Source organism: Cryptomeria japonica, chromosome 3 (assembly GCF_030272615.1).
Source record: "Cryptomeria japonica chromosome 3, Sugi_1.0, whole genome shotgun sequence".
NCBI classification, from domain to species: domain Eukaryota; kingdom Viridiplantae; phylum Streptophyta; class Pinopsida; order Cupressales; family Cupressaceae; genus Cryptomeria; species Cryptomeria japonica.
Genome location: NC_081407.1, coordinates 730,831,379 through 730,850,519, shown reverse-complemented (window position 1 = coordinate 730,850,519; position 19,141 = coordinate 730,831,379). Strand labels below are relative to the sequence as shown.

General features: G+C 38.4%; 1 protein-coding gene across 2 annotated transcripts in view; it reads left to right on the top strand.

Annotated features, from left to right (window-relative positions):
* LOC131032472 (DNA-directed RNA polymerases IV and V subunit 2) overlaps positions 1–19,141 on the top strand; it is a 209,916-nt gene that overhangs the window by 40,879 nt on the left and 149,896 nt on the right. The gene's annotated exons all lie outside the window — the stretch shown is intronic.

Sequence of the window (19,141 nt, the reverse complement as noted above, 5' to 3'; positions counted from 1 at the left end):
GTTTCTGCAACTTCAGAGCTTTCTTCCAAATTACACTCGGCTTTTTGAAAATGCACACCCACAAAGCGTGCGAAATTTTAATATTCTTGTTTAGGACTCTTCCCTTCTGACATGCTATCATTACCTTTCTAAAAATTTGATGATTAATCATTAATACTTCTATGATTAACGTGCGATCCTTCTTTCCCCATAAATCTGTCCTTTCTAATGAGTTATTTAATATTAAAATCAATATTATCTTCCCCATTCCATATGCTTTGAGCTTCGGAAATAACGCCAAGGTTAGCAAGGCCATCCGCTATGACATTTTTTTCCCTGAAAGCATGCTCAATAATAATTGATTTAAAGCTTGAAATAATTTCTCTAGCTTTAAAAAGAATATTTTCTATAGTGCACGAAGGCTCAACTTCTCCCTTCAGGCATTTAATAATGTTAAGAGAGTCTCTCTCCAACCATAGATTATCATGATTTAGATTTTTAGCTATAATCAAAGTATTCAGAGCCGCCGAGGCTTCAACATAATGACTAGTTTGGTTACCCAAAGGGCCAGCAACAGCCACAAGGCAACTTCCAACGAAATTCTTGACAATGCCTTTATAACCAGCATTCCCAGGATTTCCCTTAGAAGCCCCATCAAAGTTGGCCTTGATCCATCCTTGGGAAGGAAAGCACCAGAAAAGACCATCCCTACCCTTATCCTTACCATTTCTATTATTGGAGAGGTTCCATCTTTCATTAAAGTCTTCTTTAGCAGCTAAACCATTATCAATTCCATATAAACATTCATAGGTCCCTCTATAGATTTTATCCACCACCACTTCAAGGTTCGCACTTTTTTCCCTAAAAATCTTGTTGTTACGCTCCTTCCAGATGTTCCATATGACAATAGGGAGAGTAAGTTTCCAAAGCTCAGCATTCTTAGAATTGAAACTAGGGCAATACCATTGCTGCCAAAATTCTTCCAGAGAGTTCGGGAAAACCCAGTTCAACTTCCACCTACTAAAAATAATCTTCCAAATTTCCTGACTAAAATTGCACTGGTAGAGAATATGGCAAGCAGACTCCTCCCTGCAGCAAAGAGAACACCTGTTAGGAAAAACAAATCCACACTTATGGAGATTATCAAGAGTTAGCACCTTATTTTGGATAAAAATCCAAAAGAAGATATTAATTTTGGGCGTCAACTTCTTTATCCACACTCTAGCCCACAAAGGGATCTCTTCCGGAACTTTGTAATGGATAGACACCGCTGAAGACACAGAATATTTCCCATCAGAAGTTTCCCTCCAAATCAAACAATCCTCAGAATGCTCCATAAATATTTTGGAAGAAAGCAAGATCTCCCAAAATTTTAATCCCGGACGAAGCTGGCTGAACTCAATCCACTTCCCATTTCCCCAGTAGTCTCTAACAAAGTCTCCATACCTGCTTTTGAACTAGTCTTTCCATTCCTTAAGAATGGGGATTTCCTCTAGCGGTTTATCCATTAGCCATTTGTCCTCCCAGAATCTAATAATTCTCCCATTCCCCAATTTCCACTTTCTTCCAGCTGCAGCCCAAGTTTTAGCCGTTTGAACTGCATTCCAAATTGCAGAGCCTTCCACAAGAAAAGAGTTTTCCATAAATTCTTCTTCAGATGGTTGCATGTGAAGGTATTTCTTTTTCCAAATTGAATTCCATTCCCTTTCCTCCCCTTTCATTCTCCAAATTTGTTTAGCTAACAAGGCATTATTCATAGTTATAATGTTCCTTAATCCCAAACCCCCAAAAGCCTTAGGAGTGCAAATATTATTCTAGGCAATAAGGGGGATTCTTTTTTATCTTCCACTACCGACCATAAGAATTTTTTTTGAATTCTTTAAAGGCCTCAACAAACTTCTTGGGGATTTTGAATAGACTAAGGGCATAGATAGGCAAATTTTGAAGGGTAGCCTTAAGCAATGTCACCTTACCCGCTTGGCTAAGGAGGGCTCCTTTCCATCCAGCCAGTTTGGAATTGAATATATCAACCAGCTTCATCCGGAAATTCTCCGAAGGCTTTAAGCACAGAGGGAGACCCAAATAAGTAGAAGGGAACTCAGCAATTTTACATCCAAGGATTCTTTCGATCCTTCTTGTCTATCCATAGGGGTATTGATGAAGAACAAAGAACTCTTATCCCAATTTATTTTTTCACCAGAAGTAGCTTCATAGGAATCCATAACACTCTTCATATTTCTCGCTTCTCTTATGGTAGCTTCTCCCATAGTGATAGAATCATCAACAAACTATTCATGAGTACAAGTTAAGTTGGACGATGAAGGTTTAAGGCCTTTGAGTTTCCCTTCTTCCACACTTCTCATAATAAATCTACCCAAACTTTCAGTTAGAATAGTAAACAAAATAGGAGAGATAGGATCCCCCTGTCTTAGGCCTCTAGAACTTTTGAAGAAACTGGAAGGGGATCCATTAATAATAACTGCAGAAGTTGAAGTGTCAGTCAACTGAGAACAAAGCTGAATCACCTTTTCCCCAAACCCAAAAGCTTTCATAATTCTGAAAAGGAATTGCCAATTCACTCTGTTATAGGCCTTGGACATGTCCAGCTTAAGAAAAAAGCCCTGTTTTTTAGCAACAGTTAAAGAATGAATATTCTCATGAACATAAATGATGGAATCCAGAATCTATTTGCCAGGGACAAAACCATTCTGATGAGCCGAAATAATGCGGGGGAGAATATCCAGCATTCTAGAAGTAAGAACCTTAGATATTATCTTGTAAACAGAGTTACAAAGACTGATAGGTCTGAATTTATTGAGAGAGTCAGCTCCAAAGATCTTAGGAATAAGAACAATAAAGGTAGCATTGAGTTCTTTTAGAAGCCGGCTATAACCAAAGAATTCTTTAACTCCATTACAAATATCAATCTCCACAATATGCCAAAATTTTTGGAAGAAGAACATAGGGAATCCATCCGAACCAGGAGACTTGTCTCCAAGAAAGGAAAACACAGCCTTTTTGATTTCCTGATTCGAAGGGATCCGAGAAAGATTTTTGTTGTCATCCTCATTTAAAATGGAAAGGATAGCTTGAGCTAGAAGGTCTTGATTTCTGATATCCAGAACATCCACACCTCCCAAAAGATTACTAAAGAAATCCATAGCTTCCTTTCTTATTTCATTTTCATCCGACAAAATCCCCCTATTGCAGGATAAACTGGAAATCCCGTTGGCCGCCCTATGCTTAAGAGCAGTCATGTGAAAAAACGGGGTATTTTTATCACCTTCCTTCAAATACAACGCTCTTGATCTTTGTCTCCAAAAAGTTTCTTCATTAGAGATAATTTCATGGTATTTGGATAGCAACCCATTTTCAACATTCCTCAAATCCTCAGAAAGCCCTTCCACTTGAATTTTATCTTGAACTTCTTTAATATCGGTCTTAATATGAGCTTTCATTTTAAAGATATCTCCAAAAGTCTCTTTGTTCCAGATTTGAACTTTGGCTTTGATAATATTAAGCTTTTTGGCCACTCTAAATAAGGCAGTACCCTCAAGCTCTGAATTCCACCATTCAGCAACACAGATTTCCAATGAAGGGTGGGACAACCAAGCTTTTTCAAATCTAAAAGGAAAATTTTGCTTTGCAGAAGTTGAATTGGCAGTGAAAGAAATAGGATAATGATCAGAACCAATCTTAATGATAGACGCCAAAGAACAATTGTACTTAGAAATCCGTTTATATGTTGCTCAGGCCTACCATCTTTTGTATTGCTTTCTCTTCTCTTCTCCTTTCTTTTTTCTTCTCTGCTTACTGTCTTGCCTATCAACATTTTTTCAGTTCCTTCGCAATCCTTGGTTTCCTTTGAAAAGATGATTTTCTTCTCTTTTTAAATATCATCAATAATTGTGGATTTTGCTGTTCTCTTTTCTTTTCTTGATGCTGAACTTGATCCCCTTACATCCTTAATGATTTAAATGCAACAAGCATGACGATACTACAACATCTAGGCTAGTTGGAAAGGGCAACTCCTTTCTCAATAGTAATGTTTGTATCAGCAGCTGCCTTTTCTTGAAAAATATTTCCCATGATCTTTCAAAAAAGTTAATTTATACAGCATCAAAAGCATCTATACATTCAGTTGCACACTCTTGTGTAGCCATCTATTGTAGCTTTTACCCAATGGTCAACTTGTCTTGCCCAAGGCACCTCTAAATTTTACAAGGATTTCAGGTTCTCACTTGTCCATGCAATATTTCCACCATGATAATCCAAAAGATGACCATTCAACTAGTTCTTTTGAAACTTGTTGAAAATATTTCATCATGAATATAATCCATAAATAATTTTGTGTACTCACCTGGGGTTTTGGTACATTGGTTTGGGAATAGATTTGAATTTCAGCTTCAACTCAAGATTTGACCTCCATCTCTTTAAGATGCCATTTCAATTGAAGCAGTTCCACATTTAAATCGACAACCAATGATAGAACCAATTTTAGCTCTTAACCCTAACTTGCATGAGGCAATAAGGCAAAGGTGGTGTTGTCCAACTTATTCATTCCATGTCTATCTATGTTTATTATTCAATCCATAGAATTGAAAAAATAATTCGTTCAAAAGCATATAATAAACCAAAGCTAGAAAGGCACAAGGGCTGTTCATTGATGCTAGGAAGATACATATGCAACGGTTCAGTCTAAATTTTACCCATATATTATCTTTTACATGAGGCAAAACGAAATGATTACAAAAGATATTTGGAAGAAAACTCCCTAACACAATTGAGATTATCTTTGGTTCAACATGGAGGATGCACATGACAAATCATTGCATTTGAGAGATTTGATCATCTTATGTGAAATGCATGTTATGGCCAATCCTTAATAGTACAACTCACTTTCTTTACTTATTTGGATATAGTTAGTTTTCATTTGCTTGCAAAAGTAGTGTCCTCCCTTCCCAAAATTGTTAGAGACGGGGACATGATAGTCCTCCCTTCCTAAAATTGCTTGTCCACAAGCAATTGCAATTCAAGATGCTCCAAAATCTGCTCTTATTTCAATTTCCTAGTGTCAACAATTTCTTGAATAACCAAAATCAATTTCCCTTCATCATCCAAGGGAGCTATTTTATTTGAAGGAATGATATGATGCCTAAGTGACTTTTTGAGGCAAGAAACATGAAACACAATTTGAATTTTACTTTGCTCAAGCAACTTTTTTTTTAGATTGCAGGAATCAAGTAGCTCCCCTATAATTGTAATGCACTAGGTAAACTTTTTAACGTGACTGGTGATGCCGGCGTGACACACACCCTTTGGTACCGCATGGATTGTGGGGAGACTAGACCTCATGACCTTTTGCCTACCACAAGAGTTTCTCACCAATTGAGCCAAGCCCCTAGCCCAACTACTCAAGCAACTTTAACTCATATAAACAACTTCCCCAATTCTATTTGATTTTGTATGGTCTATAAAAATAGGGATTAAGCTTCTCTACTCCACTCTTCTTAAGAGAGGATTGCTTTTATGGCTGTAATCTCAAAAATAACATGTCACCAACCTCAAGAGATATGCTCAATATGGTGTTGATTTGCATATAATTCTGTTGATTCTAAGAATTGAGGTTGTCCTTGAGAGTTTTTAAGATCTCTTGACTCTGTTGAACCAAATCTTTAGCTCTTGGAACCTTGCTGTCAGAAATAAAAAGGTAAACAAAAGTTTGAGCCTCATAATTGTACAAAGCCATACATAGATATGTGTCTATGTGATAAGTTGTAATGTCCCCATTTTCAACCCCAACATTCAGAAAGGAAAATAATTAAATTAATTAAATTAAGTTGTCTAAATTAATGTTTTCGAAGAAACTTGTATTTAATTAATTAAATTTATAAGTTGAGTATTTTATTTTAGTAAAATGACTTAATTGGCACCAAAAAATAAAAATAAAGTAAAAGACTATAAAGTCACTTTTTTATGAGCAAAAATGAAATTATTATTTTAAAAGTGATTTTATAATTAAATTTTTGGAAAGTTTTAGAAGGGTCTAAAACAAGAGGTTTGTGCAAATTCTTTCCATTTTCTGGATTGTTCATTCTTGAAGAAACCCTCTATGGGAGTTTGAGCCTTGGTTCAATTGTCCAACCTAGGACGAGAACCCTAAGGCAGATATTGATTTGTGAATGAGAACCCACTTAATCAATCCTTGGCAAATTCATACAAGATTTGTAGGTATGCAGATTGATAGAGATTTACTTACTGTTACCGACTGCGGACATCTAGGTACACATTTATTTGCTTTTGCAGGAAAATAATAAATTTTTCATTTTAGTATTTGCAAAGAGTGGAGAATTTAGGGAATATCAATGTAGTGTATTAGTGAAGGATCAATTTATTGTGCTTGTGTATTGTGGTGAGATAAATATAAAATATTATATATTTTTGTTTGGTTGAGATTGACTCTAGTTGTACCAAATCCATAGTTGAAAAACTCGGACTCGGCAATGACTCGACAAGCCCAAAAAATTTTAAAAACTCGGGAAAAAACTTGGCAATAACTCAATAACTTTATCGAACATTTGAAAATACAGTCATATAATCATATTACATTTTTATTCGCGCTCAAAAGCCAAATGAAAACCTTGGCGCATCCTGTCTCATGGCCAAAAAATAGAAGTTGCGAATCAAATTTGTAATTCCTGACGAGTTTTTCTCAAGAAATAGGGTTTAACCCGCAAGTTTTTCCTCAAAAACGCTGCATGTTTTTATAGAAACTCAGAGCCGAGTTTAATGGCAAGTGACTTGGCTAGGGTTTCGACCCGTGAGTTTTTGAAAAACCCGCAGAGTTTTTCATCTATGACCAAATCAATAACCCAAAAGGACTGTAGCATTACATATGCCAGCACAACTATAAGGGGTCGAATGATATTAAAGAGGATTGGGAGCCTTTTCATGAACCCATGTGGCCTTTTCAAGGCCCCACCAAGCCAGGCACAACTCATTTAGGCTGTCACACCTTTGTGAATATTCACGTACCATGTGTTGGGGACAAAAGGATGAATGTGGCATGCTAAGGAGGTAATAAGTCTGGTCAAAAGATATATCATTGCCTTATTTAGTCTTCAATAACCAAGTTGGTGCTCTTAAGATAGGGGTTTGGTGACTCCTTAGGGTTGGTGCCCTTAAAGATTGTAATTGATTTTAACTGTGAGGCTGGATTAGGACAGCAGATCCTAGCAGCATTTCTCACTATGGTTTTTTCCCATCTTGGGTTTCCATGTCAAATCTTGTGCAGTTGTTCCATGTGTGATTGCTTTGCTTTGTTATTTCAGTTTTAGTTTAAAAGCAATTTTACAAAGGATTCAATTAATTAAAAAGTTTTAAGATTCATTTAATACCCCCCCACCTTCTCGGTAGTAAACCTGTGTTCTACAATTGGTATGAGAGCCAATGCTTGTAAAAAGATTTAATCAGTCTAAGTAGATTTTGGTATTAGAACACATGGCTTGTCTAGAAGGTTCATCTTCTAACAAGGCACCATTATTTGATGGCACCAATTATGCTTTTTGGTGGAGAGTTTTTGTCTTCTATATCTATAGGATTTGATGTTTGGATGCCAGTAGAAAATGGATATACTATGCCAACTCATACTATAATTGATCCTATAGAAAAAAGAGACTATGAAAACAACGCTAGGGCAAAAAATGCTATACTCTGTGGATTGTCTAATACTGAGTTTATGTAGGTTATGCATTGTCAAACAACCAAGGAATTATGGACCAAGTTGAAAAGCATTTATAAAGGAGATGATAAGGTGAAGCAGGCAAAAGTACAGACATACAAAGCCAAGTTTGAAGAGTTGAAGATGAAAGAAGAAGAACAAGTTGTAGAGTATTTGTTAAGAGTGAACGAGATAGTGAATAATATTAAAGGTCTTGGAGAAAAAGTGGAGGACAAAGCAGTTGTGCGGAAGGTATTAAGGTCATTACCCTCAAGGTATAATGCTAAGATTTCTTTTATAGAATCTATAGAAGAAGCTAGGGATCTTAAAACACTTACTATTGATGATTTACATGGAATACTAACTGGTTATAGAGATGAGAACTGTTGATGAAGGAACTACCAAAAGAGAAACTGCATTCAAAGCAACAAGGAAGACAAAAGAAGAAAGTTCAGAGTCAAATAGTCATGACAGCGAAGAGTTTGTAGAACTTATAAAGAAACTCAAAAGGGGCTTTAGAAAGTACAAAGGGATACTACCCCTCAAGCATTTCAACTGTGGGAAAGTTGGACACTTCGCTACTAAGTGTCCCTATACCAAAGATGATCAAGACAATGAGGAAGATTTCAAGAAGAAGAATAAAGGCAAGTCTTTCTACAAACAACAAAACTTCTCGAGGAAGAAGAGTTGTGCGCTAATGAAGAAAGTTCAAACTCAGAGGACAGTGATGAATGTGATGGTGAAGTATTGTTTATGGCAATTGGTTCACCAAATCAGAGTGATGTAGATGATGTCAAAGAAGGTGAAATAGATCTCGAAGGAGAACTACTATGTGCCCTTGAAGAAATTAACAGATTGAAGAAGAAGAACTCTCAGCACAAGGTTTCAACATTGAAAGAGGTTGAAGTCCTAAAGAAGGAACTTGAAGAGGGAAATCAGACCATCATCAAGTTAACAAGTGAAATTGAAGAAGGTAAGAAAAGGGAAGAGGTAATACATTCAAAATTTTTGTTTAAATCTAAAGAATGCATGGTTCTAGAAGATAAATTAGTGGCTTTACAACATGATCTAGAACAATATAAAAGTGAGTCATATAGAAAAGCAAAATTTGTTAAAAGCTATAACTTGTTGGATGAAACGCTAACTAAACAAAGGTCAAATAAGAATGTATTAGGTTTGGGTTTTGAACAAGGTCAAAGTTCTGATGACAAAGACAAAAGAAATAAATTTGCTGAGTTCAGAGACAACAAAGGTATTCACCATGGCATTTTCCTACTAGAAGATTGACAACAAACCAGTATTATTCTTTTCATGGCTATTGTAATCTTTGCAACCACTTTGGTCATAAAGTTGTTAATTGCAGAGTTGTGCCACGAAGGGATGTTAATTTTATTAGTAAAAATTCTTTTGATTCCTTGAAAGATTTCGATATAATCTGTTTTAATTGTCAAAATGTTGGTCATATTGCAAGGAATTGTTATTTGGGTTTTGCAAAAAAGAAAGGGGCTGAGAACAGGTTGTTCAGGATAGATACAAAGAAAGTATGGAAAAAGAAACAAGACAAGAAGTCAAAAACGTCCATGGTTGCTTAGTTTTCTCCTCATGCGAATAGACAGAATCTTTGGATCATAGATAGTGGTTGTTCGAATCACATGACTGGTGATAAGAGTAAGTTTATTACGTTTACTGATTGGAATGGTGGTGTAGTAAAGTTTGGTGATAAATCGTCCATACAAATTCAAGGTAAAGGTTCTATAAGTATTAATGATACTTTCAAAGCTTGTAATGTTTGGTATGTACAAAACTTGAAGTATAATTTGCTAAGTGTAAGCCAATTGTGTGATAATGGATATTTTGTGAACTTTAATGCTCACAGGTGTGAAATCAAAAAGGTTGATTCAGGCAGATTGGTTGTTGAAGGGACAAGAACAAAAGGTAATGTCTATAATTTGAGAGAGGTACAAGGTGCACAATGTTTGTTTGGGCAGATTGGTGAAGGTTGTTGGCTTCGACACAGATGGAAGCCCAGGGTATTCTCTTCTCTCTAATTTTGTTCAAGAGCAAGCATCTGGTTAGGGGGAGCATTGTCTTGTCAATCTTTGTTATCCCCAGGCCCTTTGTCATTGATGTCAAAGGGGGAGAAAGGTATATTTGTTTTGCAGATGCTACTGTGCTTTGATATGGCAGGGATACTTCATGATTTGACTGGATGCTTCATGATTTGTTCAAATTTTGGTTTGTTTTAGTTTCCAGCTTCAGATTTCATTGTGCATAGTGATCTTAATTTTCAAATTTGTTTCAGATGTTGTTTTCAGATTGGGGTTGTTGACATCAATGCCAAAGGGGGAGATTGTTTGCAGTTTGTCATTAATGTCATTAGCAGTATCGTATTTACAAAGGGTTTGAGTTGTACTTATGTCTGCAGGATGCACATACATAGAACATTATGATGCATATTTATAGTCAATTTTATGTTTTCAGATTGGTCACATTCATTTAAGAATAAAATGCATTATATTGTGCAAAGATAAAAGATAAAAGCATTGGAATCTGTATAGATATGTCTAATTGAGGCTGGTTTCAAATTCTTCTATTCATGAGCAAATTTGGAAAATAACTGTACTTGTGTGTATTCAATATATTGGTGTTTGCACTGCGTATATGTGTGACAAAGAATACCTCTAGATTGATACCCAAATCATGTTAAATTTGAGTCACGTCAATGATATATGTCAAAATCAGACATGTTAACGACAATGATACCTGATCGAACCTTGGCTTTGTATGGGTTACGTATGTCTTTGTATGCAATATATTGCTTTCAAAAGATTTTGGGACTGTGTTGAATGAATCATCTTCAGAATATCGCTACCATTGAATTTTGCATTTCTTATGATTAATTTTGGCAACTATCTAATATCATTTTTAAAGTGCAGTTGAAATAAGTTAGAAACTAACTTTAGTTAGTAAGAAACTTCTCTTTCTTCTTATCGATAATGAGTTGTTATAAGCAAACCAAAAGAAGTTTTAAGTGGTTGTAACTTCCAACAACCACCTTGGTAACTGCACTTCACACGTACTCTTTAAAGAAGCCTATTTAATGAAGGGTGAGAATGGCATTGGGTGATGAGAGAGGATTCAATGAATAGAGATTTGAATGAAGAGTTTAGAAATAAAAATGCTCTTTATTTTGGGAGACATGTGATGAGTCTTTGAACATCAAAAACAGAAAGACGTGAAATGAATAAGCATTTCTTTTACCAATAAATCATATGCCAAAGAGGTTCGAATTGGTGAATAAGGCATAGACAGGTATAACAAATATTTACTTTCATTGAATTGTTGAAGAATTTGGTTACAATAGATTTGTGTTTCAGATTGTTGTTTTAGTCTATGATTTTTTTTATCGGTAAGTGATAATTTCTATTGATTCAAAATATTTATACATGAAGTTTTTCTATCAAAATTTCCAAGCAGTCCCTCTAAAAACATTAATTGACAAGTTTAAACCATACACTAGCTACCATCCAGATGCCTGTTCACTCTACTATTCTTAATACATACTAATTTCAAAAAGAGAAACTAAACAATAAACCAACCCATGGACCACTTGCAATGGTCAATTCTTTTCCTTTGCCTACGTTGTTTTCTTCGTCCTCCCTCTGGTCCTTAGACTCAACTAGGTCATCGTGGTCCTCTAGCGGGAATCCAATCCATAATGTGCGTTTCCACACCTTTCTGGAACCCCTCGGACACCCTCTCTTCCTCTTGGACAACGACCCCGAGCCCGATTCGTCCTCTATCGACTTGCCATCTTGCAGCCCCCAGTTCACCAACTCCCGTCAGATGTCTTGTCTCTCCCATGACCGAATGTATTCTTCAACACCGAGCAGTCCAATTTGGGCTGATGCCCTTCTCACTTCTTTATTACTATCTACACTCCATAGCAGATAAGAACGTAAAGGAGGTCAGAATTCGCTCGAATGGAGCCAAACCCCATTCAGGCAAGCAAACCCACTGCCATCCCTCGACATGAGTAAGAAGCTCTCCAGGTCTCCATATCATTCTTCCTTCACTGAACTAGTGACTAACCACTGCACCTTCTGAACTCCAACCAGCTCAAAACACCATGTTGTGAACTTGGAGGCGATGTCAACGTCTAACTGATATTTGTATTGCACCTTCAGAAACTCCTCTCCTAGTACGATTTTGATCTGGGTCAAGAAGTCATGATCCTCAAAACAAAAGACATTAGAGAGTTTCATCTGAGATCTAGCCCCAAAAGGCCACCATTGGTCTCACAGCCCACAGGGAGAAATTGGGTTCCATGACTTCGTGAGGTATCTCTACACACTATTTTTCTACACCACGTATTACAGTTAAGTTTTGTCTCACAGAAATAACTAAATAGCTTATGGCTTGTTAATGAAGCCTCTTCACATCTCTTGCCATAAATGACAGTGTCATCCAGGGTGGTGGAGTGTGTGGCGGGTATTTCATCTTAAATGTTATTTCATGCAGTTGAATTCATCGACCGCCAACCTTGGCAATAGTCCCCACCACCCTGACCAAGGCAATCCGATTAGGTACCCTTGGGTACTATTAGACTTTCAAATTTTGCCATCCGCCCCCCGTACTGCCGTCAAAAAACATCTTTTGATGTAAGCATTAATCCCACATTACCTTTGGCCTATCAATGGCTACTATTTCAAAACTTTTCGACCCTCTTTTGAAACCTTATTCAAAAACTTCATCTCCTACGTGGAGTTCCAAAACTTCGTTTGCACATTTGTCTGCATTTGAGTTGCCTTCTCTTCTTACATGGGACACTTTGAATTCATGAAACGATGCTAATTTTTCCTTAATGTCTTGGATCTCTCGGTCAATTTTCCAGTATTGTGAACCCCCTCGAATTATAGCATGAATGACTAATTGGGAGTCGCCCTCAAGATGTAACTTCGACACCCCCATTGTATGCACCAATTGGATAGCCATTAAAGCTGCCTTCACTTCTGCTTCATTATTCGTCCCATGTGGCAGACGTTGCTTCCCTCTAGCCAATATCACCCCCTGATAATCCTTAGCAACATACCATGCACTCGAAGGCCCTGGGTTGCCCTTCGCCGCACCATCAAAATTAATTTTAATCCAACCTGGTACTGGTGGAATCCAAACTTAATCTTTCCCATCCATCTGCATCGGCTTAACCCAAGAAATCCCATTAACAGGTTGTTTCAGTCTATGATTGTTAAATTGCTAATTTAGTTTATCTGGTGACGACATTCAGATCAGAGAAAAAGTTTAAATCAGGCATAGGTTTTTATTTATACTCACAGATCATTGTTGTGATAGCACATACTTCTACAAATAGTTTCAAGTCTACTTCTTGGAATTGTGAATTTGAAGTTGATTATACATATACAGTTTGTATTTGGTTTGCAGAGATTTTATTGCAAGTTCATGCAGAGATTTTATTACAGGTTCATGTCAGTTATCAGGAGTTTGTAAATATTCAAATCAAAGTCATTCGTTAGCATTCAAGCAAAAACCATTGGCTTATATTCAGATTTGGATTAATTGTTAATACACAGTTTGGTTTGTTTGGATGTTCTAATGTTGTGTTGCAAGAAGAAAATATAAAAGCTGTAACAAGTTGTGAGTTGTAATTGTTACTTGTTTAGTATTGCCATGATATTCTGTTTCATGAAACTGTGAGTTTGGATGAGTTGATGCTTAAAGATTTTTATATTATGAAATGATGAGTTGGTGCTCAAATTGTAGAGTTAGGGGGTTGAAAGAGTTGGTTCTCTTAAGATAGGGGTTTGGTGACTCCTTAGGGTTGGTGCCCTTAAAGATTGTAATTGATTTTATCTGTGAGGCTGGATTAGGACAGTAGATCCTAGCAGCATTACTCACTGTGGTTTTTCCCATCTTGGGTTTCCACATCAAATCTTGTGCAGTTGTTGCATGTGTGATTGCTTTGCTTTGTTATTTCAGTTTTAGTTTAAAAGCATTTTTACAATAGGATTCAATTGATTAAAAAGTTTTTAAGACTATTGATTCACTCCCCCCTCTCAGTAGTAAACCTGTGTTCTACAGCCTCTCCATCAATAGTCTACTCGAAGCAACATAATTTGTTGCATTATTTGTGTCCACTTGCAACACATTCTCCTCACCCACCTAATCTAGGACCTCCTCTAAAGCTTCACAAAGGAATGTGACATTTTTGGCATGTCTTGAAGCATCAATTGATTTGATGAATACGGTGCCACCTCGAAAAGAAACAAAATCAATGATTCAATAAAACATAAATTTAAAATATTAATCACTAAATCAATGCATTGTAGGAAGTACAATCACTTGAGGGGGAAACAAGAAAATTTAGCAATGTCCTATTTCTTCTATCAGTCCAACCATCGGTTATGATGGTGCAATCCTTCCTCCTCCATATCTACCATTGCTCCTCTTTTTGACTTTTACATCAGCCACCTTTTGTGCCAAAATTGGGTCCTTTATGTCATCTTCACGAGGGGCTATGAACCCTGCCCCACAAAAAATAATGGCATCAACCATGTTTTTCCTATAAGGAGACCTAACACGTCACAAATAAATTATCATTGTAAAATGAAAATTTTAAATTTGAATTTGACATACCTTTGAATATAAAAATTCAAGATACAAAGAATCTAGCTATAAATTTTAAAACAATCAAACAAAAATGAATTACCTAGCTGCATGGAATGGAATGGTGCAATAGTACCAAAAATCTCCAATTGCATGTCTAGCTACATCATGAATGTCCTTGTTCCAACCCATGCTCTCAATCGACAATTGGGAACTTGGAGCAGTGTGTGGCAAAAGATATGAATCCATCCTAGATTTATGAGCTCTAGGACCAATACTAACACTAACACTAGCACCAACACCAACACTAGCACGACCACCAACATCAACACTAGTAGGCCCATGTTGTGCATCGCAAACACTCCCTGTCGCCGACAGGGTCCCCTTTTTTGAGCCTTTCGTCTTCGCCCTGTTGAGTTTTGCGCAAAGTGTCTCGCGTCCTTTCGAGTGAGTCCGCGACTGGTCCGTGAAGTGATGATGTTGAAAGAAAAGAGCCAATGATTCCATTAGGCTAGTCTAGCCCTCAGGCACGAATACCGAGAGATTGTTCAAAATTGTGAAATCGCCTTGGATAGGCGTAAGGTGATAGAGGTTGGTGAAGCCCGCCAAGCAAAGAGCAGCGCGTTCGAAGGTCGCATGACGACCCAAAATTGTCATTTTCGCGTAAGAGCAATGAGATGGATTGCATGAGGTTTGTTTTTATGGAGTTTACAAGATTTGAACGAATGATGATTTTCGCCAACTGGGAAAGAACGAGGAGCGAATTTCGTTGCAAAATGCCAAAGTCCTCCAAACTCGCCCAAGTGCACAAAATCGCCCAGGGGGCCGAATTTCGGACCCTGGGGACAAATGAGAGAAATTCAAAAGTTTGCAAAAAATCGCCCAGGGGGCTGAATTTCGAACCCTGGGGTTAAAATGAGAGATTCAAAAGTTTGCAAAAATCGCCCAGGGGGCTGAATTTCGGACCTCGGGGACAAAATGAGAGAAATTTCCAAAGTTGACAAAATCGCCCAGGGGGCCGAATTTCGGACCCTGGGGTTAAAATGAGAGAAATTCAAAAGTTTGCAAAAATCGCCCATGGGGCCGAATTTCGGACCCTGGGGACAAAATGAGAGAAATTTAAAAAGTTTGCAAAAACTTCTAAAGATCTGAATTTCACTTAAGTCGCCTAATTTCGGACCTTGGGGCCGAAATTTCAGAAAGCTCTGAAAATTTGCAAAAGGCGTGAGGGGTCCGAAAATACTTAAGTTTGCAAAATGTGCCAAAGGTCCGAATTTATCTTTAAATTCCCAAAATTGCCTAGAGGGCCAAATTTCGGACCCTAAGGGCGAAGTGAAAAATTTGATAAGTTTGCAAAGACGTTGAAAACTCCGAAATTTGTTAAAATCGGCAAAGTGTTTAAAAGGTCCGAAAGAGATAAACCACCGAAGTTCGCACTTGGGATCAAAACGCAGTTTGAAGTTCTAAAGGAGCCTCCATATCCCCAACGTCACGAGCTGGAGAAAGCCGCAAAGAAGCAAGGGTAATTCTGGCGAAAACCCCAAATGCTCCGAGATTCCCCATTCATCCGAAGTTCGCATCGCAGCACAGAAAGTTTATTAGACGACAAAATGCAAAAAAACGCGAAGTTCGCGATTTAGGAGAAAGAGGCGTGAGGTTTAAAAGTCTGCTAAACCCCCCCATGCCATGCGAAAATTTTCAAAACCCTCATAGCTCCGAAAATTGCATTTTAAGGTAAAGTGTGAAGTGTTTAATTTGGCAAAGCGCCTGAGTGCCAAGAATCACGATTTAGAGTGAATGCAAAAAAAATGATTAAGGTTTTAAATGGACTCTAGACTCTCCGATTCACCGAAGTTTGCCAGCCGCAAAAATTTGAATTAGAGAGATAACCGTTGGAGTTCAAAATTTGCAGAACTATCCATTCGTTTTTGCACTGCAAGTCAGGCAATTTCTCGCCATCATTTTCATCAGGTAAGTACGCTTTGTCTCTCTTGATCATCTGAAATGTTTATAAATTGGATGCATGCATGTGCAAAACTGATTAAAATGCTTAAAATTCGTATCTTTTTTCCGATTATTAAAACGTCATTCAAAGCAGTCGAAGATTAGAATTTGCTCCTAAGATTTAACCAGAAATTGCATTTTCAAACTTACGAGAATTTTTCGAGCTTTGTCCCTTTTGAAAATTAATCCAGAAAATGCTAAAGTATAAATTCGCGATCAAAAGCTTCATGAATAAATGTTTGCTCAATCAAGCTCTCAGCTAGCAATATCACTCTGTTTCCAATTTAAATTTTGAATTAATCCTTGAATGTTGGAGTATTCTCTATCTAACCCGCCTTACTTCTTTTATATTGCCTCGTAATCCGCATTTGGCTGTGCAGGATAAATGCCTAAATCGGCCGTGGAATCATCAAAAACGCCCGCTACAGTCGAGACATCACGAGCATCCAAATCAGATATCCAACACAAAGTCGAAAGGATGAAGTACTAGTATCAAAGAGGAGGATTGAGGGAGTCAAAAGTTCAAAGCGTCTGGGACAATGTCGGTGATACCGACCTAGGCCATATTGATATCCAAGACTTCAGGAATCGGGTCTTTTCCCCTAACGCATATGGCAAGCCTAGACAGATGGTGGAAAGTGGCATCTCCCAAGCGGCGGGATTTCCTCCAGCAGTACAAAATTATGAGTTAGTGGTAGAGGCTGCCCGGTATTATCAGCCAGGTTCCAGATAGGTGCTCCTCGAGAATATGACTCTCGCCAACTTCACCCCTGAGGCCATTGGCGACGCATTCGACATTCCCTTCCCAAACAATCCCACGGCCACAACTATAGATGAAGCACAAGGGGCATATGATATGAATCCAGCTAGATGCAGAACACTGATCAACGAAGAGTGGTACAAGGAGAGAAGGCCTCCAAGTGCCAGAATTGGGAAAAAGACCCCAAGAAGTGACTTTCATAATGAGCATGGGGATATGGTCACATTACTCAGCAGGGTTATGGGACTTCCTAAATCCAACTACTTTGAAGAGTGGATGTTTTATTTCACAAAGCAAGTCTTCGCTGGGAAGTCTAAGTTTGACTGGGCTCAGATTATAAGTGACAACATCCACGCTCAACTAATTGAACTCGAGAGCAAAAAGTACTTCACTATGACCTCTTACTTGGTCTACATGTTCGCCAAGAACTTGCCGCTACCAGGTTTGATAATGAAAGGTGAAATTGGGAATGGGCCTGGTCAGGTAAAGGTCTATGATTGTTACCTGCAGCTGCACTATCAAGATATAGCTCAGAGAGAAAAGAGCAGCCCAACTTATCCATTTGGCCAATATGAGCACGTCAATGACGCCTTCACAATGCGCCTGGTCAGGCTAATGTAGGGAGGATTACACATAAGGCTCTTAGAGAAAACTACTATTCTAGTACAGACATACGGAGCCTGGTTCATCCAGTTCCCAAGGTTCTCCTATATCCAAATAGCGGGCTTTGATGGTGCCCCTCTCCGACTTCCATGGTACCCAACCGACAAGATAGTTCTTATGGAGGTCGCAAGGCAATCACGTCCGGGTGGCATCTTACTCAGAGAGAGCAAGCAGGCTGGATTCGCGTTCCCCATGATTATAGGCAACCGGGATGTCCATCTCAAGACTCCCACCCTAGCAGAGGAATCCCTCACAGAGCTAGCCTCGTATGGCCTACAAGAGCACTTTCTGAGGAAGTGCTTTGATCACGATAATCTGGCAAAGAGAGCCTATGGCAGGCAGTACAGGGCAAAGGAATTAGTTGAGGATTATTGGAAGAATTGCTCTGATGACTACGAGGTCCGGAGGCGTGAATATTCTAGGCTGAGTGTGCAGCAAATGCGACTCTTTGAATACCACCGGGTCCCGGATCAACTCACGGATTCAAGGAATTATCTACAAGTCCTGGAATTTGAGGCAGTGAGGCATCTTTTGCCAGGCGTTGATTGGTCGCAGGACCCTATCATTGATTTTGAGGCAGTCATGGCAGCCCCAGCAAGATATACAGACCTATGGTTGCATCAGCAAATTGAAAGACTAATTCATGAGGGAGTCCAGTTCACCTACCACTTAATGGGTAGCCTCGATTATCAGTCCTCCGAAGATGAGGGAACTTCCAGTGCACCCAGAGAAGAAATTGAGAAACCTAAAAAGAGAAAGAAGGCTAAGGCTTGCAGAGGAACTCGGACATCCAAGAGAACAAGAAGGGAAAAGATTCCTATAAGAAGACCAGAGGTCACTTCATCGTCAAAGGACCCCAGTTCGTCGGACGATGTAGTAGAATTAGATTATATACCTGCTTCGCCTTCCCAGAGTGACATTGATGCGTTTGGAGCTGATGATCCTCCCAAACCTAACATGCTAGAAGTTGAGCTAAGAGCCATTCAATCAACCAAACCGGGTAACCAAATAGAGGAAGGAGAGATTCCATCCATTCAAGGGATCGAAGTGCATGAACCCACGCAACAGAGCCGCCATGAATTGCTGCTCCACAATAACACCAAAGATGACTCTACCGTTGAAGGAGAGCAAAGGATAGATGAGACCCGCGAGCCTGAAAAGACTGAAGAACAACCATCACATGAAGATACTAGGCATTTGTTCAGTGAAGTGGGAGAAAATTCAGCTGCAAGCAAGGAACTTGGCACAATCCACCCCTCTGGTAACAAAACAGCTGCGAATTTGTGATGAGTCGGCTGAAAACATCAAAGAATAGAATGCAAACTTAACCATATCATCAGCCCAGATAGTACCTCAAGAATGGTTGATTGCCAGAGCTCAGAGCAAGGCCG